We start from the raw sequence: 25,461 nt of genomic DNA, 5'->3' as shown, positions 1-25,461 counted from the left end.
TTGGTTTAATGCTGTTGGATTAGCACTAAAGGTTAATGTTTGCATAAAATATGCATGATTAGTTTAATACTCCGGAACTATGATCAGGTTCTCTAATGTTATGAAAAGGAGTGTCATGATACATGGTTAAGGATGACACAAATAGAAGTGTGATATATTTCCAACAAAACTGGTCAAGGGTATTTTCAAAATCCTCCCTTATGTGATAACACTTCAAAGCCAATCTGTACCAATGGGAGATTCTGTGTTCAGCTCTCATAATTAAACTGTTTTCTGGCTGCAGGAATTGCATGCATTTCTAATTTGCAATGTAGGCAAAGTGCTTGGAGAATGATACATTCAGATTTTCTTGCATTTTTTGAGCCTTAGGTATTATATGGAGTGTTTTTGTTTTAAGCATTGATTATCTTTTTTATGCTTTATTGCCAGGAGAATGATAATGTTTCTTATGCATAGGCTAACTGGCAGATTTCACGTATTGCTTGTGTAGAAATGTTTGCCTAAGCTCTTCACTTACCAAAAAATGATTTATAAATTTATGATTTATTTTTTTCTATCTTGATCATGCCTCAGAGATAATTACAGTTAGGCATTCTTTCATGCTGCCAGTGAAGAACAGTGTATTTAGCATGTATTTGGATAAATATCAGCCATAAATCTTGGATAGGCCATGAACTTTTGCTGCTGTCAAGGGTCTGGAGAGCAGATAATGAGAAAAGCCTATGGGCTCTAATAAGGTAGGGAAACAGCACAGTAATCATCAGGACATATGGACACAGCTACAAGGACATGTACATATTTATATGTACATATTTAAATGTGCTTTGCTTTATATGGTTATGTATTGCATAAGGCTCAGAGTAGGTTTTGTTTGGTACACCTATGGGTATGGATATTCAACAGAAGTTCTAGCAAGACTTTGGTACAACCTCTAAATGAATCATGACTCATATCAAAACCTTTACTCACAATGATGAGTAGGGATTAAAAAAAATTTGCTACACTCCCCACCCTTTATTTTTTTTTCTGTTTGTTTTTGGAGGTTTGTTTGTTTGTTTTAACACAGATTATTTTAAACATCCAATTTGTACCATTGATAATGTGGCCACAAGAAGACTTGGATGGAAAAAAGTGACCATTTATGGGAATAGCAGGGCAGTCTAGACCTTCAAAGGCCAGTTTTCATGCTGTCATTTGCATAGTATGCAACTACAACCTTTAGTAGTGTGGGTGGCTCCTTTCATGCTTAAAAGTGAACAGTTTGGTGTAAATGGGACTGCAGAATCAGGAGTAGAACTCCTTCTTGAGTGTTTTTCAAATCTTTATGTGTAGACCTAATGTGGGCATGCTTATTTAAGCATGGCAAAAGGCTGCATACCCCTGTCATTATTGCCTGCCACAGGTCAGGATCCTTTTTCAGAGAACTGGACTACCCGGTGAACATATTTTGTACGAAGTTCTAGGACTGCCTGTCAAGGACAGAACAGTGCCCTTCACCCAGCTTTGATCTAGCAAATTATTACATCATCATGGCTGCTTCCAAGAACAAAAAAATCTTTATGAAGATAGCCTGATATCACTTCACACTTGGAATTACAGCCTAGAAAACTGGCATTTGAATAAGCAATAAGCCAAAAAAAACAGTCAAAAACTATGGACAGGTTTTTTAATGGGCACTGCCGTTGGTCTTGTTTATTCATTATGTATTTGTTATGTAGCCACAGTCCCTAGAGACCAAGAAATTTAAAGACTGAATATTCATGTCTCCTTTTTACCGGGGCTTGGTTCTGTAAAAGTTCAAAAGCACAAGTGCAAATTCACTGAAAACAGATTTTATGGAGAACTTGTTTTAGAGGCTCAGTCATGTTTAGAATGAGTTCTTCAACCTAGAAATTGCTAATTTGTTTTGATTACCAGAATATGGAATACTGGAATCAAACATTTGTGCAACATTTATTAATGCTTGTAAAAGGCAGACAGCTCATGGTATATCAGCAGTCATGCATTTTTGGAAGATGAGGTAACATTCCTTTGCTAAGTGATATCAATCTTAATGTAATTAGTTTTAACATCATGCCCTTCATTTTTTTTTTTCTATTTTTACCACAGTTATCTTCATTTTCGCTACATTCAGCAATATCTCTTCATCTGCTAGACTGACAAGAACTTTCTCAAAGACAAACAATGCTAATGAACCAGGGATGTGTCTCAATCAATGTCTTTCTTTCCCCATCTTGATGAGAATTGTATATAGCTGCTAATTTTGTATTAAGATCCTTTTTTTTTTTTTTCCCTTCCTCCATTCTTGGCCTTGGAGACATGGAAGGAAAGTGGCTTCAGCACTTATCAAATACCTTTTTATCAGACTGCCTGGGGGGCATTCAGTGACATGGTTGATCACTCCCAGGAGGCACAGTTTCAGCCAGAACAAGCCGCCAAAGGTCACTGAAAAACAATTCACTCAGATTATGTTGGAACACAAAGTCATATGGACCTAAATCACATGTCCATAAAAGCTGGGCTACCAAGTTTAACTCTCTGTGATCTTACATTTAAATATTGTTACATCCTGAGAACAGCAGCTGGTACGAGTCATAGGTAGGCTTGAGAATTATTCTGCAAAGAGTCACTGAATTCACATAAAATGTATTTATATGAGAATTTCATGAGCTCAGCTGTTGTTGTTGCCTGACTGCAAAGTCTTAATTAACCAATGCATCACCTTACCCGAGACAGCAATGCAAAGTACTCTCCTATTGTGTTCAGTATACATTATTTCAGATTGTTAAAAGGGACAAATGAAATATACTGGACAAGATAAAGTTTTAGGTGCTGAATCTTTTGACTTGAAAAAAGCCCACATTTAAAAAAATTCTGCATTTCTCTTCATATTGTATTAGAAATAAATAATTCATAGCAAGTTAGTATATAAAATTAGGATATTTATTACATTGATATAATGTTAAGAATTTGGTGCCTGCTTGACCTAATTTTATTTTATTGTTTGAAGTTCTGTGGGGACTTGCAGAGGTTGTAAATCAAGTGTCATTTTCAAGTATGGCCACTCTTGTCCATGCCAAACATTTCATGGTGAGTTTCTTCGTTTGCTGAACCAATTCATTGTACCATGAACTTGAATAATCAGAAGGAGTCACAGGTCTGAGGTGAGGCTGCCCCAGAGCCTGAGAGAGGTGACCCAATGGAACACAGTCACTGGAAAGCATAACATCACCTCACAATGGTAAAAGTCAATGGTAAAAGTCACATGAGATGGAATTGAAATAATGGACATTCAAAGTATTGTTCTAGCTATTCTTTTAGGAGGGGAAAGCATTAATATAAAACCCCAAAACTCAAAAAAAAAATCCACAAAAGAAAAAAAAACTCTTAGTTGTTGGGTGCATCTTAGGCCAACAGGAAGGAATTGAGAAAACCTTCAGGAGTTAAAGATGTCATAGAAATAGGAAATATCCACTTCCAGATGGAAATAGAAGACCATTAATAGCATAAAAAGAAGGTTTGATGTTGCTTCTATTGTCTGTTTGCATGGAAGTGGAACACATTACAGGAAAATTATGCATTACTTTGTGTTCTATTGGTAAACAAAGGATATATGAATCAACTTCTGCTAACGACATAAATATTTTTTTTCAACCAACACAGTGATTTACACTAAATAAAATCAAACCCACAAAACACTAAAAGATAACTGGGAGGAACCTTAGTCTTGTCTCACTAATAATAATTCCTAAAGTACTGAGAAAATTTGGAAAAAATGAAAGAATGTGATTTTTGTGCTAATATTACAAGCAATTAGAGGTGTTGAGCTGAGTGTTTGGAACTGTTTTTTTTTTTTGACCTAAATGTCATGACACAAAAAAAAAGGGAAAATTCATAGAAGATTTAGTAAGCAGTAGTAGAATGTTGATTTAATTACTGTAATTCAACATAGTTTTATGAAAAAGGTCATGTTGAAAAAGCTTGTTGATAAAGCTGTAAGACTTTTAATTAAATTCTGTCTGATAAGCTGGTACAGCTATGTTAGTTCTATACAATAGCTAAGAAAAATGTATGAAATGCAATAAATATTAATGTATAATGGTCTAGATATCTGATTGACTTCTCATGTAATTATGTCATGGAGAAAAGTCTTTTCATTTTTAAAATAATTATCTGGAGATCTAATGAACATCTTTAATTTCAGTGTGGAAGAAATAAAACTATAGGTGATATAATCTAAGCATGAAACATATTTTCAAGAAAAACAAATGTAATGAAGAATGCAAGTAGTTTTACAGATGCTCATTTGACAGCTGAGCCTAGAGGATTGTGGTGCAAGAAGGGCCTAAGGTCATCTGGAGTGGGATTTTAACTGTGTTTATTGGTGCTCACATGGGAATTCTGTGCTAGCGATGCTCCCTCCTGATTATGACCAGTGGAGTAAGCAAGGTCTAGGAAATTTTCCTCAGTGTGACAAGAGATGAGAATCAATTTTCTTGGCAGAAACACTTTTTGCTGCTTAAAATATCCTAAGACATGATACATCTGCCTTATATGTGGGTTTTAACAATCGTTTAGCTCATGTGTATCTCAACAGAAAATTTTGGGGTAGGCCTGTGGGCATGTGTGTATTTGTGCAGCTTTTATTTTCATTTTTGAAAAGTCTAGGAATGAGGTTGATTAAAGCCTGGACTATGTTTAGCACTAACCTTGACTAAGTCTTTAATTTCCTAAGTGGGTAACAAGGGGAAGGAAGTAAAATGAAAGATGAAAACAAAGCAGAAAGGCTCAAAACTCAGTCTAAGCTTTTTTTTTTTTTTTTTTCCAAATGCTTGAGGGTTGTTGAGAGTAAATGTTTGTACAAGCTGGAAATGGAAACTCAGAGATCTACAAGGCTGTGGCGGTTTCAAAAAGAGTGAAGTCTCCAGAGCTCAGTAATGGTTGTTCAGTAGCAGGGGACCAGAGTGATGTTCAATGATCTCCTGAGGGTGGCCAGGAAAACAGGCCTGCTGAGCAGACTGTAACATCTTCTCAAGCTTATGTAAAACAGACATATGTTTACACTGTTGGTTGTTTTGAAATGTCTTTTTTTCCAGCACGCACTTTGTTCTCAGTGTTTAAATAAACAATGCTTTGGTTCAGAGGAGGCTCGTTTGTTGCTGAGTACCTCCAGTTGCCAACTCTCAAAGCAAAGAAGCCACAGTGCCAGCTCCAGCCACAGGTGATAAATAAACCAGGAGGCAAGAGACTGTGACCCACCAGCAGGGGACCATGCAGCAGAAAAAAAGCACAAGCAAAAGGGAAAACAAAAAAGTGAAAATGCTGATAATTTAGATAGCCCTGTAGTCAGGGCAATGTTTTTACAACCTGCTTCTAAGACCCAGTGGAGAAATGGACATACATAACTTCTACATACAGACGTGAATGTAGATGCAAATTACCTTATAACTGAGAATGTAGCAAGTCAGATAATACACTTTCAGCTTAAATAATATATGTTTTTAATGTAAGAAGTCATTTGGAGGAAACTGGGTGTGTATTCAGACACGGTGCATCTAGATGCAGTTTTCCTGTAAGCAGTTTAAGCTGGTTTACATTTAATATGATTTCTAGGCCAAGATCCCCAGAAATGCTATGTACTCATAGATTCAAATGGAATCCATTCCTAAAGTACATCATTTTATACCTTTATATCTTGTAACAGAAGTTACAACTTCACACCACACATATGTTTGTAATTAGCTGAAGAAATTAATTAATGTATTACATTTGTGTAATAAGTTTTGATGTTTTGCAGTTGTATTAAATAATTATTAGTCTTCCTGATAAGCCATTTTTCCTGTTATGTCCTCTTTTTTTTCCAATTCTAATTTTGAATAAAAACGTCAGGGTCATGATGCTCAGAATGGCAGGTCAATAGCAAGTTGAAATAAAAATGAGCTTTGGGGGGAAAACAGAAAAATTAATTAATTTGGGATGTCAGAGACTCCTTAGCATGCAAAAAAAGTGGAGTTGGTCAATGAGAAAAAAAATATTAATTGGTTTACATCATATGGACTGAAGATGCATTTAATTAGAGGAAGAACATCCTTTCTCGTCTCTTGGGTATGCTAGGTCAGAACTTTCATTATTCTTACACATTTCACACCTTTGTTGGTTTCTTGCAGAAGCAGCTGTGATTTGCCAAGGGTTTCAAGATCTGATTAAAAGGAATTATCACAAAATGCATTGAGGGAATAAGAAGTTGCTTAAAATATATGTAAAAAATATGTTAATATTTCCATTACTAATTTCAGATGATTTATTAACTTTAGAAATAAGATGGATGTTTTAAGGGTATTGCAGTAAACATTTCTTCTTACTTTCAGGCAATCACATCAGGCTATGGAAACCAAAAATATCTCAAGTACCATTTAGCTTCGATGACTTTCTGATTAGTAACAGCAGAATTTGCATTCCTAAGAAAAGGCATAAAACTACTGGAAGCTTCCAAAATACTCCGTAGCTACACTGTAAGGTCTGTAAGTAATAAAATATCTCATTTTCCCAGTAAAATGTGGCTTATATTGCCCAACACAGCCACAGTGCAGGTATTGGGGTCAAAGAAGATAAAATGTGATAAATGGCAACAAGAAAGAAGATCACCTCTCAATCACAGGACAGATTTCAGGCAAACATATTTCTGAAAAAAAATTCAAAACAATGAAGGATGGCATTGAAATGTTTGCATGCAGTTGAATGATATCTTTAGCCGTAATTCTTCAAGGTGAAACAGAATAAACCAACCCTGAATACTGATCAAAGTGGAATTAAAGGAAAACACTTTTTTCATGGCTTAGAAAACTGACAGCCATTTTCACTTTCAACACAGTTTTTGAGCATCATCAGACAACTTTGCAAAGTAGATATGTGTTACCTCTATTTTCCAGATGAACTGGTCAGGAAACAGAAATAATTTACAAAACAGGAAGGAGCCAATGAACCCACAGATGAACTGATCAATCAGTGTGTACACACAAAGCTCATCTCTGCAAAGGTGACACGACTCCTGGTTCTGATTATCTTTGATAGTTACGCAGCTTTGGGTTAGAGCAGCATGTCAGTGAAGAATGTCTGTCTGGAATCGAATCCTGACGTGGCAGTGACAAGTGTGCAGAGAATGTTTAGCTCTAATGAGGACTAATGGCTCCCACCCACACTTGTTTACTTTGTTTTCTAGTTTTGGAGTGTGGTTGCATACTTAGCTGTCATTTCATTTCTTCTCAAATATTTAAAATAATCATTTAGGCTTGCTAAGACAACATGTTCCTAGGACACTGTGTTATATTAGTGTGTTCTCTCAGCTGTCAGTGACAGCACAGAATACTGGGTCATGAAGACTTAACGTTTCAGAAACAATTACCAATTCTTTTTTCACTCAGAAAACAAAGAAACTGCAAACAGGAAGGCTTGATCTCATTCCCCTAGTTGGTGCTGAATCCAGCTCCATGGTTTGACTGTCTGCATTCCTGTGTGGCTCAGTCCCATGCTGTCTGCCTGTGGGATGGAGTGTTACGGGAGCCCTGGACAGTGCTGCATTTGACATGGGAGAAAGAGCTAAACAGAGCAACTAAAACAAATGACAGTGTGAGAATCTTGTCAAAGTTATAGAAAGTGCCAGTTAGGAGAGATGGGTTTTGTAGGCAGTGGAGTTAGGTAGGAAATATTTAGACTCCCCTCATCGCAGGGCCTTTGGCAGCTATACCTGTGTGCCATTCCTGGCACAGGGATACACCTGTCATGGACATCCTACAAGGCCCAGTTTAGCTTGGTGATGGTGCCACAAGGAGTTATTTGGATACAGATGGAGCAAAATCAATGGGGGAAAAGTATAGCAGGGAAGACTAGTTTTTGGGAATGGATTGTGATCAAGAAAGAGATGTAGATACCCTGTACTAAAACAAGAGCCCAAGAAATGCATACATCATAAGGGGTGCCCAGCAGGTAAGTGTTGCTGTTGAGGAACACCTCTGGGGTAGTCCTGTGCTCCACCAGGGAGGTGGAGCAGGACAGGAGGCCAGACCTGTTGTTCTGACCCTGCTGTGAGGGATAGACATGTTTCTGTGCTAAGGAAGGCCAGGGTAGGAGGTGCACAATAATGGATTGGGCATCCTGTTCCACAAGAAACAGCAGCAGTAACCAACCACTTCTTCCCAAAGCAAGCAGTGGCATGGGGTGAGCAGAACTAGCTGGGGCCAGAGTTTATAGATACAACCCAAAGATTAGGCAGGGAAAAACCTCATGTCCTACAGTATAAGAAAAAATAAAGTATGTGCATGTGTGATACAACTAGAGAACTTTTCTATAGGTTCTTCTTCCTAGATAAACTCATTTGCATGAAACACTTCCTCGTCCACAGAAGATCCTTTCAGCCTCTGATTCTGTTCAAGTTAACTCAAGCTGCAGATTGCATGTTTTAGGTTATTAGGAGGTATGGGTTCTTGAAGCATTTCTTTCCAAAGAAGAATCAGTTTAAAGGAATGAGGTGTTACTGGGATACAGAATAGTCTTGAGAAGTCAGAGTAATTTCATCATGCAACTTAATCCTAGAAAGTTAAATAAGCAAACACAGTTACAGGATATGCAAAATAACTAGTATTCATACTACTTTCCATGGCCTGTATGATGTCCTTTGGAAATTCCAGTCTGTTTTCAGGGTGGTGTTAAACCAAATTAAGCACTATTAAAAAATAATGGCTAATAAAATGCAAAGTAGAAGGAAATCTCACAGATACACACATTTTAACAAATGGACAAAATGATTGTTTTGATGAAGAATAAGAACAATTGGTGAGGGGTCCTTTATAAAACCCTTTTTTTGCTCCCCCAATAAATAGTAAGGATTGATATTGAAAATGTTTCACCACATACACAAACAGGGCAAGTGTTAATGTTCATGCAGACTCTGAAAACAGCAAAATATTCCTTGAAACTTTAGTAACAATTCTGGAGGTGCTTGAGCCACTGGGGCTGTATTCTACAAGCTTAGATTCTGTGTGGGTTTTTTGACCAGTATAGTACTAATTAAAACATTTTCATGAACAAAGCCTGGAAAGAGCAGAAGTATGGCTTTGGTTTTCCCATTTGTTTCTCTGAAATGATAGTTTAATTGCAATGAAAGCTTTCTTTAAAATTACATATATCCCAGTATTTTAAAATATTGCATGTGTAAAATAGTTTTGACTAGCTTTACTCATTAAAATGTCTGACAGAATGAGTTATCTTGGGGAAATTTACTGGTTTTGAAGACATTTATGATATTTGTAGAATGTCTGTTTTTCCCCACGATTTGTGAAATGCTGTAGTTTGACTTTCCTATGCACAGAATCAAAACAGTCAAAGTAGACGAAATCTTACTGTAAATATTCAGTTGGGGTTTTTTAACATCCAGCCAATGGTTTAAAATGTCAGTAAGCAGCTGTCACGTGCTGTGTGTGGGTACGTGGCAGATAAAAGGGATAAGGAGAATTGTGAAAGGCTGGACCTAATGACATGACTTTCATTGGTTTCCTGTGGTTTGGGATTACATTTTCATTATGTTCAGTCTGACATTTATTAGAGTCATATACCCCAGGTAGAATATCCCCTTTCTGTTGCAGTCTGTCAAAGAGGCTGTTAGAACCATAGAGGCCAGTAGTTGCAATGTTATTAAAATTTTGAAAATATCTTCCTGGCTTTATGTCCAGAGGATAGAGTTAAATGGTTATATCCTAAAAAACCACAATAATCTCATTTTTAGATACTGCTTTTCTAAAACACCTACTTTGCTCATTAAGAATCTCTTCTACATGTTACACATTCCCTGTCCCCTTTAAAAAACCTCTGGTGTTGTGCTGTTACATGGTCCCAACAAAGGCTTCAAATCTCCCGTTCTTGCCTACACAGCTTCTGACTGTCAGGAGTGCAAACTTTAATGCTTTCACCATGTTAAAAAATCTTAGTTACTGAAGGCAAGGTGTAGTTTGACGTGGGTTGGTATTTTTCCTCTTCCACAATTTTTGATTAATTTTTAAAAATTTTGCAGGTGTCATGCGAGGCATTGGGAGTGTGAGACTGCATATTAATCACTGATCTATGGGCAGGATAAGAAACCTCTTATCTGAGGACTTTGCCTCAGATAACAACATTGTCTGGGAGCTTGTTGCTACTTCATGTTCTGCCTGGTGCAGGCATTGCCTGCAGAGGCTCCGCAGCTGTGAAACCAAGGAATATTTCTATTAAGAGAATGGTTTGCAGACCTGTGGGTGGTACTGTCTGGAATGAGCCACTGCCCTCGCCCTGCCAGCAATCTGTGCTTTTCCCTCAAAAAGGGACCATCCAAGCAACAAAAAAATATTAAGGCTTCTTCTTCTGCTGCTTCCCAAAATGCATGGCCATGAGTTTTCTAGCAGTTTCTAGCATGTCTTTTCCTGTTAAGAGCTTATCATGTGTCAGCACATCAACAGACATGATAAATATAAGCCTTTTTTTTGTGGTATGTCAGCATTTCACATCAGGGCCCTTCAACATCTAGAAGATATGTTTGAAAACCATATGGAAATTTAGGATTTTTTAAATTTGGGTTTGTTTTTCCCCATATAGCTGAGTATTACAAAGGAATAAAATAATCCGAACCAATGTACTTGATGTTTAGTATTGATCAGCCATTACTTCAGTTCCCCTTTAAGATACTCTCTAAAACATTGAACACTTCCAGCTGCAGTTCAAGGTAACAAGTGTCAAGGACAGAAAGCTGAAAATAGATCTCTCTTTCTTATTATTAGAAATATGATTTATTTCTGCATGTAGTAAAATTCCTCTGTTGACTTGGGATTCTTACTGGCATCTTTCCCTTTTCTGTCAACAGAGGAGCATAGAAAATTAGAAGTTCCCCTGGTCTGAATTTCCAGAAGAACAGATATTTATTATATCCTCTGAGTACTTCCAGTAGATGATGTTGTTGTAATACTAATACCAGACACAGATCTAACAGGTTTTGATTTACATAGGGCACATTTTTTTGAAAGATTATTTGCTGGTCTGCGTGGACTTTGAGCTGATAGAATTTTCAGGGAGGTCAAATAGCTTTCACTGAACCATACATCATGTAATTACAGTGGTGATCCTATTCCTGTGATGAGAAGTAATTGCTGGCAAGAGAAACTGATGCCAATATGTGAAATATTGAAGAATTAGTAGAATCAGTTCTCACTACCTCTTTCAGTGATTTGAACTGTAAAATTTTGCTGAGTAAACCCCAAAGAAATGCTGATATAATGGACTTTGGTAGATTTTCTTCTTGAGACAATTAGTCTGTAAGTTTTACATTATTTTTCTCTGTTTCTTCCCCTCCCACCCCAGATGTTTCAGTATTTGGGAAAGTACCAAGGAGTAAGTAATAGAAACTTAAGATTTTTAGGTAGGCATAAAGAATATATACGGGTATACATAAAATATAAACTTATTTTTAAGTGTATTCCCCACATACAAATACTCCTGTATTTATAGATAGAAATATATTATTCATTATAACTACTATGTTAAAAATGCTTTGCTCATCCATAGAAGATTGAATGACTGTATCTAGCTTCCCTTGCATCGGCAAACTACATTTTCATGGTGTTATTTCTGTACAGCAACTGACCAAACCTGGTGTTTATGCCTGCAGTCAAGAAAAGGGAACTTTCTGGTGAAAATTAGCACAGATAGGTGCATTCTGAGGTCTAGAAAGCAGATGAACCTTTCATTTGGAAGAGTCACAATTAATATTAATCTAAGCCCATACATGTTCATAGAATGAAGCTTCTGTATGCTCTTCCTACTTTGAAGATTTATGATTTCTTTCATTTCTCAGAGAAAATAGGATTTGAATTCATAATTACTCTTAACAAAGTCCTTTATGAACCTGTGGTGTATTATAGTGTATGCATACAGAGAGATGGGTGTGCATATGAACTTTTAAAGAGATAAAGGGCATTTACACCTGAAGAAATGCATGGAAAGATAATGGCATATGCTAATCATCTGTATAATAATGAATGTTGCCTTTGGCATGAGGGACTCCATTTCTAACATCACAATTTATTTTTAATTCTAAGAATGTCACTTATTTCAGCTGGCTCCTTGTATGCACAAATGCTAAAGCAAAATAAAACCCCATGTGTTCTTTATGAGGTGTTGCACATTCTCCATGTTAAAGGAAAACTTCATTTTACCAGAAAATATTTATCTTCTCATACTTCTTCATTTTTGAAGTGCTAGTTATATTTTCTCCAATAGACATCAAATTTCACATCCAACTCAAAGAACTTTTTCTTCCCAGCTGGGAATAACCTACTTAGGGAAGAAATTGGACCTACTAAAATGATACAATGTCAAAATAGAATGTGAATGAAAATAAATATCTTAGGTATCTATTCTCAGCTGAGCCCACTTAAAAGTCAAAATGCAGACTCAGCAATGGCTGTGCCTGTCATTGGGGATGACACCCACACTGTCAAATCTCGACAAAGCATTGTTGAAGTCTATGGAGACTACATTAAGTTGTCAAATGAAACAGATGCCAGCACAGATTATATTGCCTCTGAAAGACAAATACTAAGAAATTAAACACAAAGACTCTGATCTTCAATCAAAGTTTACAAGTGCATAGAATGCCACCTGGCTTGTTTTTTTAAAGTTTTTTTTTAAATCATTACTCTGGGTTTTGAAGAGTTAGAAGCAGTGCTTCTTTTCCTGTGATGTTTACTGTTTGGATTTTTTTAAAGTTATGGAAGATTAAATATACCTATTAAGTAGTAATAATAATTACTATTAATTATTATTAATAATTATTATTGCAAATAGTTCTTAGTACCATTGTTGGGTTTTTATTCTTTCAGTGCAAGATCTACCTTTTAGAAACTGCTCAATGGGCTATCCCAGTTGAGGACTATCAGTTTACCAATTGAAATTATAAACAATAATTGGCACAGAATTACACATTACCATTCTCAAAACAACATGTTTGCTTCAGCTGTGTTATAGCTTAACAATTATCAGAACATCAAAAGAGTTCACCTGCTGCCAGATTTTCACATCAAAGCTAACCATTCTGGTAAAACAGTTTCTATTCAAATCCTTGAGGATAAGACAGGGAGAGTTTTTGTAATAGGCAATCATAGTAATACTTGAAATGAGTATTTTAGCATGTGGGTTAATGTAAAGGACTTTATGTAGATGTTTACATTTTAATATTTTGCTAGCTCGTAAGGAGGGAGCTTGGTTACAGCTTTCATAGCATTTTGTGTCAGCTTTAAAGAAAGATCCCACAGCTCTCCTCGTTGGGCAAACAGCTTTCCTGAGTGACATCCATGACATGCCTGGGTGGCTTTTCTCATCCTGCTGCACCACAAAGTTCATTCCAGAGGAATAACTTAGTTGCATGAGCTCTACCACTGAAACCCTCAGATTTCTCAGTAACAGTGGCTCTGTTCCTGGCGGGCTTGACTCATGTCCTTATTTCCCCCAAGGCAGACACTTAAACGAAGCTGTGCTGCTGCCGTCAGAATGGGCTCCCCCCTTGCAGTATCTTTAAGGATTTTTTGCCTGCTCTAGAAGGACACTGCAAATTCTCTGTCTGCCTTTCTTTCAAGACAAGGCCAGACTGTCCCCATAAATTCTCTACCCTTCAGAAATGTATCAAGTGTGTCATTTATGCTTTCTTTACACCCCAAAATCCGCTGTGAATCTTATTTGGCTGAGTTTTTGCACAGGCATGTATGTCTAAGCCACAATCCTAAACCTTTGCTCAGCCTTATACTGAAAGTCTTAGTGGAAATTACAACTATAATGTCAAATTCAATGAAGTTAATAATTGTTTTGGGTTTTTTTCTTTCTTTATGCAATCAGTAATTCTCAAAAAAACCCCCCAAAAAACCCATAATGATACTGTACTGAGAAAGTAGTTTGGGCAAATAGTAATCTAGCAGGACTTGCATGGATCCATTGTCACATGCCTATAACAATTTTAGGTTCTGAACAGGCTCTGACTAACACAAGTAGCACAGTTTTTGCACAGTGCTAAAACGCAGGAACCAATGCGTGTGCTTTAGTGGGCTCTGTGCTTTCCGTAACAAAAAATACCTTTCTCCATTATTTTTCTTTCTCCACAGATGTTACCCAAAACATAGACTATTTTCCTCTTCCCTGGTACAGTAAGCTCAGTTTGATCTCCCATTACTTCAGCAAATTGATATGGAAATTTTGTTCCTCTTATGCCTATTCAGTTTGTTTTCTTTTTCTTTTTTTTTTTTATCTTTTACCCCATAATTTGCCAAGTAACAGGAGGCTTCTTAAACATTTCCTAAGGGCTTTGTTACTTTACAAAGAGTATTTGCATGCACTGGGTTGTAATCACAATAAAACCTTTTTTGACCATGCTGCAATTTTAATTTTCTGGCCAATTTGTTTCACATATGTTCTTAGACCTTTAGAATGTTAAATAATTGTTATCAGAAGCATCAGTTAAATTCAATTCAGTTGATCTCAGCTATTATATGCCTAATGGTAAGAAAATGGATTTTTATTATTGTTGTTGTTGTTTGATTGACCTTAACAGTACACAGGTTTGGCTGACAGGTATTTTAATACCTCTAAAATCCAAACTTTTCCATTGGTTCAGAGTCCAGTACTTCTAAGGTCTAGCTGATTCCCAGTAACTTCTGATCCAACTACAGCCCTCAGTCCTAAGAGAATTCAGCACCTGTTTCTCATCTTATTGCAAATTCTATTTTCAGAAATATTATCTCAAATATTTTGGTATTGGCCACTTAAGGTCCTCATCACAAAATTTGAAATGTCTTCACTATTAAGACTGTTACAAACTTTGATCTTCCCTTTGTCTTTTAAATTTTAACTTAATTAGAAAAGACAAAAAGTTTGAAGCTATGTTCAATTCTGGTTTCAGTCAAGAGGGCCCTGCAAAAAAAAAAAAATATCCATTTTTCAAGTTACAAGTTTTTTCTCTAAAGACCAATAAAATTTCCCTTTCAAAACTCTGCATTTTCTTCAGTCACACATCAGACAGACAGACAATATGCAAATTTTCCTTCATTGCAAAAATAAATTCTCATTCATAAAAATATATGTACAATCTTAATGCTAGACAAAGAGAAAATCTTACTTACTAAACAGCAGTGTGTTAGGAGCTCACTTTTATCGTTTTCTCTATAACCCTAACCAGAAACCTTGTTAATCTGAGATAGCTGTGTGGTGAGATCTACTGTTGATTATGTTCAGCAAAAAAGTTTCTTCCTCATTAGACAATGTAATGATAACAGTATAAGCGACCCCTTGATGTTGCCACTACAGAAAAATAGTGAAACTGCCCAATCAATTTAGTTTATTCTGTAGTTAGCAAGTCAAAATTTACGATGGGAAAGTTGCTGCTGCAGACATAGCGTACAAGATACTCTAATAATATGAATTGAAAATACCTGCAGAGTAGATGATGTTAAAATTAACTTTTTGGGAGAATCCAAAGAGGAACGGCATGAAAATACACTCACACAAGGCCTCTTGTTGTAAGAGATTGTCAGAAGGCAGCAAATACTTTCAGAAAGAACATTTGTGATATTTATAAAACTCTGATATTTAATTCTTAGAACAATCACATAGTCTTTTGTTCTTTCACTATGGTACCACACTTTATGTCATGTGAGACTACTCCAGGTTAGAGCCTATTTATCTTACTTCTACCCCACTCCTTGTCCTTTGGAGGGAGAAATGGACAGGAGGAAGCATGGGTAATATTTTCAATGCACAAGCATTCTTTCTGCTAAAATATCATTATTATGAATAATGTGCTGTATGTGTGCTTCAACATGATTTCAATAAAATTATATATTTTAAACATTCCTATCAGTTCTTTCTTATTATTTATAGCTGCAGCACCCATATTGCATAATTCATGTTCAAATCATTTGCTGAAATAGCGAAGACTTTCTCTTTATAGCAATTGTTTAAAAGAATAAAATGAGGGTATTTAAGTGGCTAATCATAGAGTTTGTCTGAGAAAATATGAGCATTTAAATGACATGCTGATAAACTGATCAGAAATGAGTCCTGGCAGCTACTAAAAATATAAAACAAAAGACAATGCCTCTGCATCTGTTGTGTTATTTAAATAATAATTGCATTTTAATGCGGCGATGCAACATTTTAAACCACATTCTTTTATATTCCTTTATTAAAAAGAACCAATTATGGGAAGAATGGGCACCAAAATTCCTATAATAAAAAACACATCTTACAGTTTGAATGATAGAATGTTGGTTTTATACAAATTATTTAGTCCAAGACTTTCCTGAGAGGAAGAAAAAATATCAAATATTTTTTAAAAGTGAGCAGAAAACTTACCTTTTCAATGTGAATTGTATTCCCATGGCTGAAATAAAATCTGATAGCAACAAACTTCTACTAAATGGATCAAATGACACAAACCCCCCCCAGTAAAACTAGGAGTCACTGGCTGAATTCCTTTGCTGCTTGTGTTTCTGAGAATTGAAAACTCAGGTAGAGGATCCTGCTTGAACACTGAAGTTTTACAGTATCTTAAATTGGGGTCTTCTCTGTTTTGACTGCTTTTTAGGAAAATGACCTGATAAAAACATATCAGTTCTCTGTGAAAAGCATACAAATGTCCACCAAATTATATTTCACTATGTTAAGAAAAAAATTGAAAGAAAAAAATCCTCTAAATGTCTATGACAGTATATAATTATTTCTATGGTTTTCCAGCAGGTGCCATAGCTCTCAGGAAGTAACAATGTAAGGTTGTTTCTAGCCATGAACACGATCATTCCAAAGGAGATGCTTCAAAATTTGACTGTATTACTCTTTACAAGTAAACATCTCTTGAGTAACAGCTACAAAAAATCAGGCCAGGCTTGCAACTGATTTGTCGCCTACAGAAAAGGGCTGAATTGGCAGTGCTTGTCTAACTTGGTTGTAGCAATCATTAAAGTCAAAATAATTCACAATGACTCTGTGGTCAAACCCCTAAGGTATGGAAAAAGGAGTTTGTCAGAAAATGTCCAAGCTCTTCTGAAAGACTTGCAGTATTTCATTCCCCCAGTACAAATGTAAGAGGTTATTTTTAAAGAGGGATGACAGACCACAAAAATAAAAGTTTTGTACATTAAAAATAGTTTTATTCTCATATAATTCTCTGAGTTGGTCACCTAACCTATTTGATCTCTCATCTAACCAATAAGATTTGTCAAATTATTGATGTCTCTTTCTCTTTAAGTCTTCAAATGGAAACAGCAGAGCTTCCTGTTAGCCTCCATGCCTAGTCAAACAATGGATTTTCCAGTGGGGAAGGTGTTTGGTGAAGTGCTTCTGCATGCTGAATCAATCCCCTCCTTGAAAAGAGAAAGGATTTCAGGTTCCCAAAATGTTTTTGTTTATAATGGACTTTAATAAATGGCCTTATAGTATCCATTAAAACTTACCATGGTCATTTAAAAACTGTTTTTTTTAAGGACTGGGCTCCTCTCTTTCATATATTTTACAGCTGTTTATTTTTCCTTCCTGTTTGAAATGGGTAGAGCACCTTTATCATTAACATGCTGCATGTGTCTCCTTACTTGACTTTTACATTATTGCTCTAGCTATTACTATGCATGCATTATTTATATGGTTGGCTATCAAGGAAAAAAGGCAAGCAATTTACTTGTCAAAACATATTAGAATGCATGACTTTAAATCAAAGTTGCATGGGTCTGTAAAAAGCTATAATAAATGTTCTTTGGCTAATATGTTAGTGTCATGCAGTGGGCATGGTCAATATATTGGATAAGAAACCTGTAATCACTTTAAAGACTCATTGAATAGGAGAGAATTTTAGATTATTATGCTTTGCTTTTAATTGTATGACATTAAGACTTAATTTATGAAGATTATATTATTTCAGTGCAAGAAAATTCTAACCTGTGTTTCAATGTTACCATCAGAATTAAACATGTATTTGCTCAGTATGAAAATTATAAACATGGAGCCTAATTATATAAATCTAGCCTACACATACATATATTTGGACTTAAAATATGTATCTTCTTTCCTGCAGAATGCATTCCTCTGAGTTAGAAAAAATTCTTGCAGTGTTGATAATTCTATCCTGCAGGACACAGATTTTATGGCTCCCATAGCCTTGTGCTTCTGTGTTGTAGCGCACAAACAATTGCAACTGAAATCACTGTATGCAATCCTTACACAACAGGTTCCCAAAAAATTGATGTGAGCCACCTGTTTCTTGCACAAGGTGAATTAGCTCCCTGTGAGCTGCATTTAGAAAGCATTTTGACAAAACCAGAATACTTTCCAGCTCCCTATTGCCCTTGCCACAAAGAGAAACACATACACCTTAAATGCAACTGGTGTTTAGCTAGCACTATGAAAATTTCCAAAATTTAAATTCACTGACCAAACTGAAAACAAGAGGAACAAAAACCCATATATTTAACTTCTCTCAGCAAATAAAACCTGGAAAACAACTGAGGGTCAAAAATCTAAAACAAAAATTTTAAAATTAGATCCAGGTAAATCTTACAAAAAAAAAAAAAAAGCTTTCGATTAGAAAAAAATAATATAATTCTGAATAAGTTTCAATTAAATAATCATTGCACTATATTTCTAACCTCATTTTAAGAATATAGCTGTTTGTTGGGTTCAGAAGAGTCAGTAATATCTTTCCTCAACTTGAAATAGCATTTTGGGTCAAAGAAACCTTTCTAGTCTATTCAAACTTTCAAACTGCAGTCACAACGGTCTAATGAATGTCTATTATACTTGCAGATATCCTTATAAATGTGGGCCCTAATTTTTAATCACTGTCCATCTTACCAGAGAGGTTTTTTTTTAAATTTATTTTTCCATACATTCTTCCCAAATCATATTGAAATCAGGAAAATGAAAGGGAACTTAGTTGAATGTTGAAGTAATTATAAAAGTTATACAGATGTAATATCATGGAATCTGGGGAAAATCCCAGTTAATGAAACTTTTGATAAGAAGAAGGCTGAAATGTGCTATGGTAATGTCCAGTTTTATTAAGATACAGTGGCTTGTTCAAGGTGGCTAAAGAACATTATCTTTGGACAATTAATGGTAAAATATTTTCCCTTCTAGTGTGGCGAATTACCCAAGAGTTCACCAAAGTCAAGGTGGTTTTGTATCCTTATCCTCCTGTGTTATTACCTCACAGTGGGTCAAATTACCCTAATTTATGTACAGGCTGTGACCATAAGATAATTTTTTTTTCATATGGTGAAATAGTCACCTTTTTTTTTCCCCCTGTCCTCAGCTTCAATCTATTTCAACATTTAAACAAGATGACCTTCAAATTTGTTTTGGAAAAAAAAATTAGTCTTTATCACATTGTTATTTATGATTTCAGAGGAAGGAAAAGCACATTTTCACCTGGGGAAAATATACCATTTTTAGAAGGTCTATTTGTCAGATTGCAAAAGGTGTTAAAAGGGGAAGCTGTTATTAAGGCTCTGCAAGAGTAATAAGGAAAAAGAATTTATATAATATTATTTGTCTAAGGTTGCTTTAAAAAAAATATACAGATTTGCTAAAGCAAAACTCTTTGTTATGCTCCCCATGTGAAAAGAGCAAGACAATCCTGGGTTAGCTATTTTAAAAAAGTATAAAAATATGGTGTTTGATATATTGAAATTATATTTGAAAGAGGAAAAAATGTTTATAGATAAAGAAGAAAATTACAAGGTTTAACAGGGTTTTATTGTAACGAGATTGATGGACATTTGTGGGCATACATAAATAGATTTAGCCAGTGCTTCACTGAAAATAACATTAGAGATGAGAAAAATGCCATATTCCTGCTCATGTGCAAGACTTATGAAGGCTGCTTGGATTTTCTGCCTCTTCACAAACCTGATAAAGAAATTATTCCAAACACACAATAAGTAAATGCCAACCATACATTGTAAATGGATTATTACACTTTAAACTGACTGGGAAGACTGAGAAGGGAAAAAAAAAAAAAAGCATACAGGTTTTATTTTAGATATGATGGAGAATGCTCTGAGCTTTATGACCTGACTGACTACTGGGAAAACAGGTCAAAAATAGGATGGTGTGTTGGGGGATAGACTCATTCCAAAGTTGTGGAAGTGATAGGTATTTTCCTTGGCCAGTGTATCTGTGATCAGATGTTATGACTCACCAAGTGTAGATGCCAGCTTTGCAATGAACTGAACAATGAGCTGTTGGCTGGATCTCTGGTCATTGCAATGTGGGCTCTCCTATCTAGCTCCCACACAAGTAAATATTTATATAATAAGTATCTGTGAAGATCTATATAAGGATATATAAGTATAAATATCTATATAAGCTGTAAATATCTATATAAGGAGGTCCATAGCTGCAGCTTTTCTAAGACACTGAGATTAAAAAAACAGCCCAGATGACAAATTTCCAAGTAACCCTACGTGTAGGGCAGCATGAACTGATAATTGCCAGAAGCTCAGAGAGACTCAGAAAAATTAATAGAGGGATGCTGTAGGACAAGCCAACCTTGGATTTTGCAACTGGGTTCTGTCCTAGTGAATTCTAGTGAATTGATAGGATGGAATTTCGTATTCCACTTAGCAGGGAGTGGCCATTATTGACTCAGAACGTGGGCAGTGTGATGCTGAGGTCTACACTGAGGCAAGGGAAGAGCCAGCTGAGGTTTCTAACACACATAGCTGGCCAACAGTAGAGACAAGAAATAGAACTAAAATCTCTTGCTTCCAAGACAGAGACTCCTTTACAAAATTTCCTTTTTTCTATTCTTCCTGAACGTGACCTTTCACTTTGCCCTCTATTTTGTAGCCTCTTTCTGGATTTTCTTTATTTACTTATTGCTCTTTATCAAGATGTTTTATAATTTTTAAAGCTATATATAAAATAAAAAATCCCTCACTAATGCTAGAAAGATAGTATGATTATATGAAAGGATAAAGTACATTCTGAGACTCCCCAGCCTTATCCTTGTGTAAGAAATAGATAGATGATCATGTTTAATGAATCTGTTGACAATACAAAAAGGAATCTAGTCTGCCTCAAGCTTTATAAATATACTTTAGCTGGAAGGCTTAGTTATGTAGGATATGACAAGCTCTATGATCTTAGCTGAGCAGAAATCTCTGTGGAAGCTGGTTATCTATCATGGGGCTAACACCAAAAGAGTTCAGAGATTATGGAAAAGCTTTGTGAAAACAATATGCATATGGGAGGGAGGAGTTCACTCACAGGATTTCTTATTTTTAGTAATTGAGTATGAGGTGATAAGACTAAGCTAGAGAGACAATAGGATATTTTACAGAATCAGGACTCCTCTAAATATTGCATCATGTCTTTCATCCTCTTAATGAAGCTTGAGAGAGCTCTAGAAAGATAGATATTGACCTGGAGGAGTTAAGAATCCTGTGTATTTCCCCTGATGTTGTCCTTGGCCTTTTTTATGCTTTCCTGAAGGTTAATTATCCATGGGTCTTTTGTCCTATTTGTATCTTGGAGGTTTGAGTAAGCTAAATGATAAACAGCTTATGTATTACTTTCTTATTTCAGCATTTTAGACTGGCTTTTTCTATATAAGTCACACAGAGAAAAGTATTCTGAAGGAGGATGTGTATACAGATGTGTGCTGATCTTTCGGAATGTCTGATAAGGAGAAGTGTGAAGAAACAGCATCCTGGGAGAGATAACATTTAGCCAATTCTTTGCCCAAAGCAGGGTCATTTATACCAGAAATATTCTTAACAGGCATTTGCATATTTTAAAAAACTCATATGGCAAAGAATCTACAAATACTTCTGATGATATTTTCTGGTACCTCTCTATACTTACCACTAGGTAAGTTACAGATATCCTCCAATTTTCAAAAGACTTATGTGTGCTGGACTTTTACAGTGGCAGTAGGTGGTAACTGTCCTCTGTTGAACCATTCTCAAATCAAGAAAAGCCTTTAAAGATTACTACAGGCGAAGGGTGACCAAAATACTGCTTCTTCCAGAAGACTTGCTTGTAATTAAGGCGTGAAATGTGATAAATGTGAAAGGTGATAAAGATTTGCTTCAGTCTTTTTCTTATAGTGACTTCGCCAGAGAAAATAGAGACAGGTTGCTATCACTTAAAAAATTGGATTTATTAGGCCATAAACTAAAATGCAAGATTATGTAAAACTGCCAGCAAATGGAAAAGACAGAGTAAAATTTGGTTATAGAGCAACTTCCCCTGACTGGCGTTTCCAAGGAGGTTCCTGTTTACCAGCTGCAGTTTCACTCAAAACAGAGGCTTCTGTGTTGCAGTCAGTTCTACATGGTGCCATCAGAGGATGAGACTTTTTCTTTCCTGACACCTCTGAGACACAAACCTGAGCTTTTGGAAAGCTCTAGACTCAGGCTCTAGAGAAAATGCTCTGCTTTTCTTTGCTTCCCTGGCATGGTTTTATGTCTGTGGTTTTTTTTCCTCTATTTTTGATTTTACAGACCTCAGGAACAATATTAATTTTTGAAAAAGGACAAATGATTTTTGACTGAATGTCACCTCATTGAGTCTTTATCAAATCTTAATTCTGCCATGGACCTTCTTGACCTCCAGCATTTTGAAGGTAATCAGTTTCATGAGAATGAAGTTTATCTAAAATTGAGTTAAAAACTTACAGGAATTCGTGGACTTAGAAATTACCCTCCCTCTCTGGATGTTATTTTGCATTATGAATTCTGTGAGAGAAAACTGATTTTTTTCCATCCTCAGACTTGTACTTAAGACAAAACTTTGCTAGAAATGCATTCAGTGGTGTCTCTGTTAATCACAGTCATTCTACTTCTCAGATCAAAGTGGAGCACATATGCCATAAGTCCTTTATATTTTTAGATAATTCACATACACAGTAAAATCCACAAACCTGAATAACATCTCTTGTGTTGGATACTGAGCAGGAGACATTATCCCCGCACAATCTAAGGGTAGGATCCATCTAACCCAAGATCAACAGTAAAGCTGTGGGAAAGAATGTGGCAATCAATTTGTTCCACATAAACAAATAGAATCTTATTTATTCTATATAAACAAGTAGAGTCACCGATTATCCTGTCTTGCAAGGGATCCATAAGGATTTTTGAAGTCCAACTCTTGGCACAGGACAGTGCCAAGAGTCCCACCACGTGTCTGACATATGGAAGTCTTTTTCTTGTTCGTCATCTCAGCTATGAATGCTTGAGGTTTTTTAATAAGTCATGGTTTTGCCCTTGTGTTACTCAAATCATTAGTTTTGCCACTGCTTTTATAAGGAGTAGAATTCCTCCAACAGGAATATTGGACAAGCTACATCTCTGAGCTTTTCCTGAGTGCTTAACAGAAGGTAACCTTTATTATCTTCAATTTTTCATCAGCTTAAATTTGATTCTTTTTTCTAACTGACCTTTACAGATAATGGTGAGGGAAGTCCTGATACCTTTCATTTTGAAAAGGTATTTAAAATAGAAATAGAAGAAATGTTTGCATTTCCCCCAGTATTCTATTGCTATTGATTAATTCACCCAAATACACTTTTTATTTTAAGACACATTTAAAAAATGCATTTTAAGAAGCCTGCAGAATATTCATGTGAGATCATTTTATGCACAGTCTTATTGCAGAAGTCAAATTACAATTTAGCAATAAATTTGTGGCAGTTGGTATAATGAAAATACTTTTGTTATTTGGGATACAACTACATGACTGGAGGTATTTATATTATTCACTGAAAAGTAAATTTTTTTATACTTCATGAGAAGTTATTATTGCCAGGCTGGGGTTTGGAAATTAAATATATTTTGGGCAGGCTGGTTCTAGATTAGGGCTGTCATGTGTGAGGAGGATACAAATCTGAAGTAAGTCAAAACAGAAAGTGGATTCTACTCCTACATCAGTCTCTGGAAAATGAAATCAGACATTCCATAATTTAAAGATATCTGCATGAAAGACAGGAGAAATATGAAGGGGATAATGCTTAAGTGATAATTGCAGTGGGTTTTTTTCAGTTTAATGTTCCTTAGGGCAGGATTTTGCTTATACTATGCTACTTAACTTTTTGTTTCTTGCCACTTACCAACTAGGTCATTCTGCAGAGTTCTGTGCCAAGAATTTTGAGAAAATATATTTCCCTCTGAGGATTTATAACATAATTCTGTCTCATTATGCCTGGTGTTTTTCTCCTCATGTTACGATATCCTCAAAGAGGAAAGAAATAAAGCAGCTTGTCTTGTCAGTAAGGCCCAAGCAGACTGGAAAAATGAATTGCAGCAATTACACAATAGTATGATGCCAGCTCATGTGCACTTCTGAAATTATGCTAGAACAAAAGGGAACCACTTAAAGAGTGTGTGAGGTGAAAGTTAAAAGAAAAATTATTGCAAATTCTAAGATATTTCAGCAATGATCAGCTGTGATCTTTTATCTGAAAAACAGAGATTCATTATATCTCATTCCTGTCTAGTAAGGGCAGGTGTTTTTTACCTATTTTTACTAGAGTGGGAAAATACCCTGGAATTTCCATTTATTTATGTTCATGGGTTCCTATAACAGATGTTTGAATTTTAACTCAGAATGGACAGAGCCATAGTCTATTTCCTGGACATTAGACCAACTATATAGCAAATCTGAACTCGATGCCTTTGGATACTCTGCTCTTCTCACACAGCTGCTGAATGGAGTTTTGGGGGGAGCTGTTCCAACTGCTGGCCTGCAGGCCAACAGGACACACACTCCAGTGCCCTGCTCAGAGGATGGTCAAGGACCTGTTCAGAGACCTCAGCACAGCTTACTTGTACTGTGTGCCCAAGAACAGGAGGGGACAACAGGTCCCTAGGAAACCTCTGTTCCACCAGGTAAGGACATATCTGGAAAAGCTGTGGTAACTTGTGGATGGGGATGTGTTACTGGAAAGGAGACCACACGCCAGATCTGTGTGAGAGAGGAAAATCTATAATGACCCATAAAAAGAAGAAAATCTGTGAGTCAGTGGTATATATGCATATGCAAAGCCTTCTTTCTTCCCTGCAGTGAGCTCAGATGTGCTGGACAGAGGATTTTGATAAAGACATAAAGAAGTTTGTCAGTGTGCATGAGGCAGAGAAAACCCAGAGGGCAATGGACATGAAGAAAGAATGTGCCTTGTTCTGTACATTTAAATGAAGAGAAAGAACTGAATTACTCATCCAAGCCAAGATTTCAAGGATGAATTGTCATCACACATCTGAGGGGCTCACAAAGCTGAAAAGCACATCACAGGCACAGACTATCACTAAACACATCAACGAGAGATCCTGGGTTGAAGCAGATCCCTCTCTTTACACAATGGGATTTTCACTAATGCGGCACTGACACGTACAGGCCCCCAACCCGTTT

The sequence above is a fragment of the Anomalospiza imberbis genome, chromosome 1 (assembly GCF_031753505.1).
Source record: "Anomalospiza imberbis isolate Cuckoo-Finch-1a 21T00152 chromosome 1, ASM3175350v1, whole genome shotgun sequence".
NCBI classification, from domain to species: domain Eukaryota; kingdom Metazoa; phylum Chordata; class Aves; order Passeriformes; family Viduidae; genus Anomalospiza; species Anomalospiza imberbis.
The sequence above is the reverse complement of the archived record's forward strand: the minus strand, read 5'-3'. Positions refer to the sequence as shown.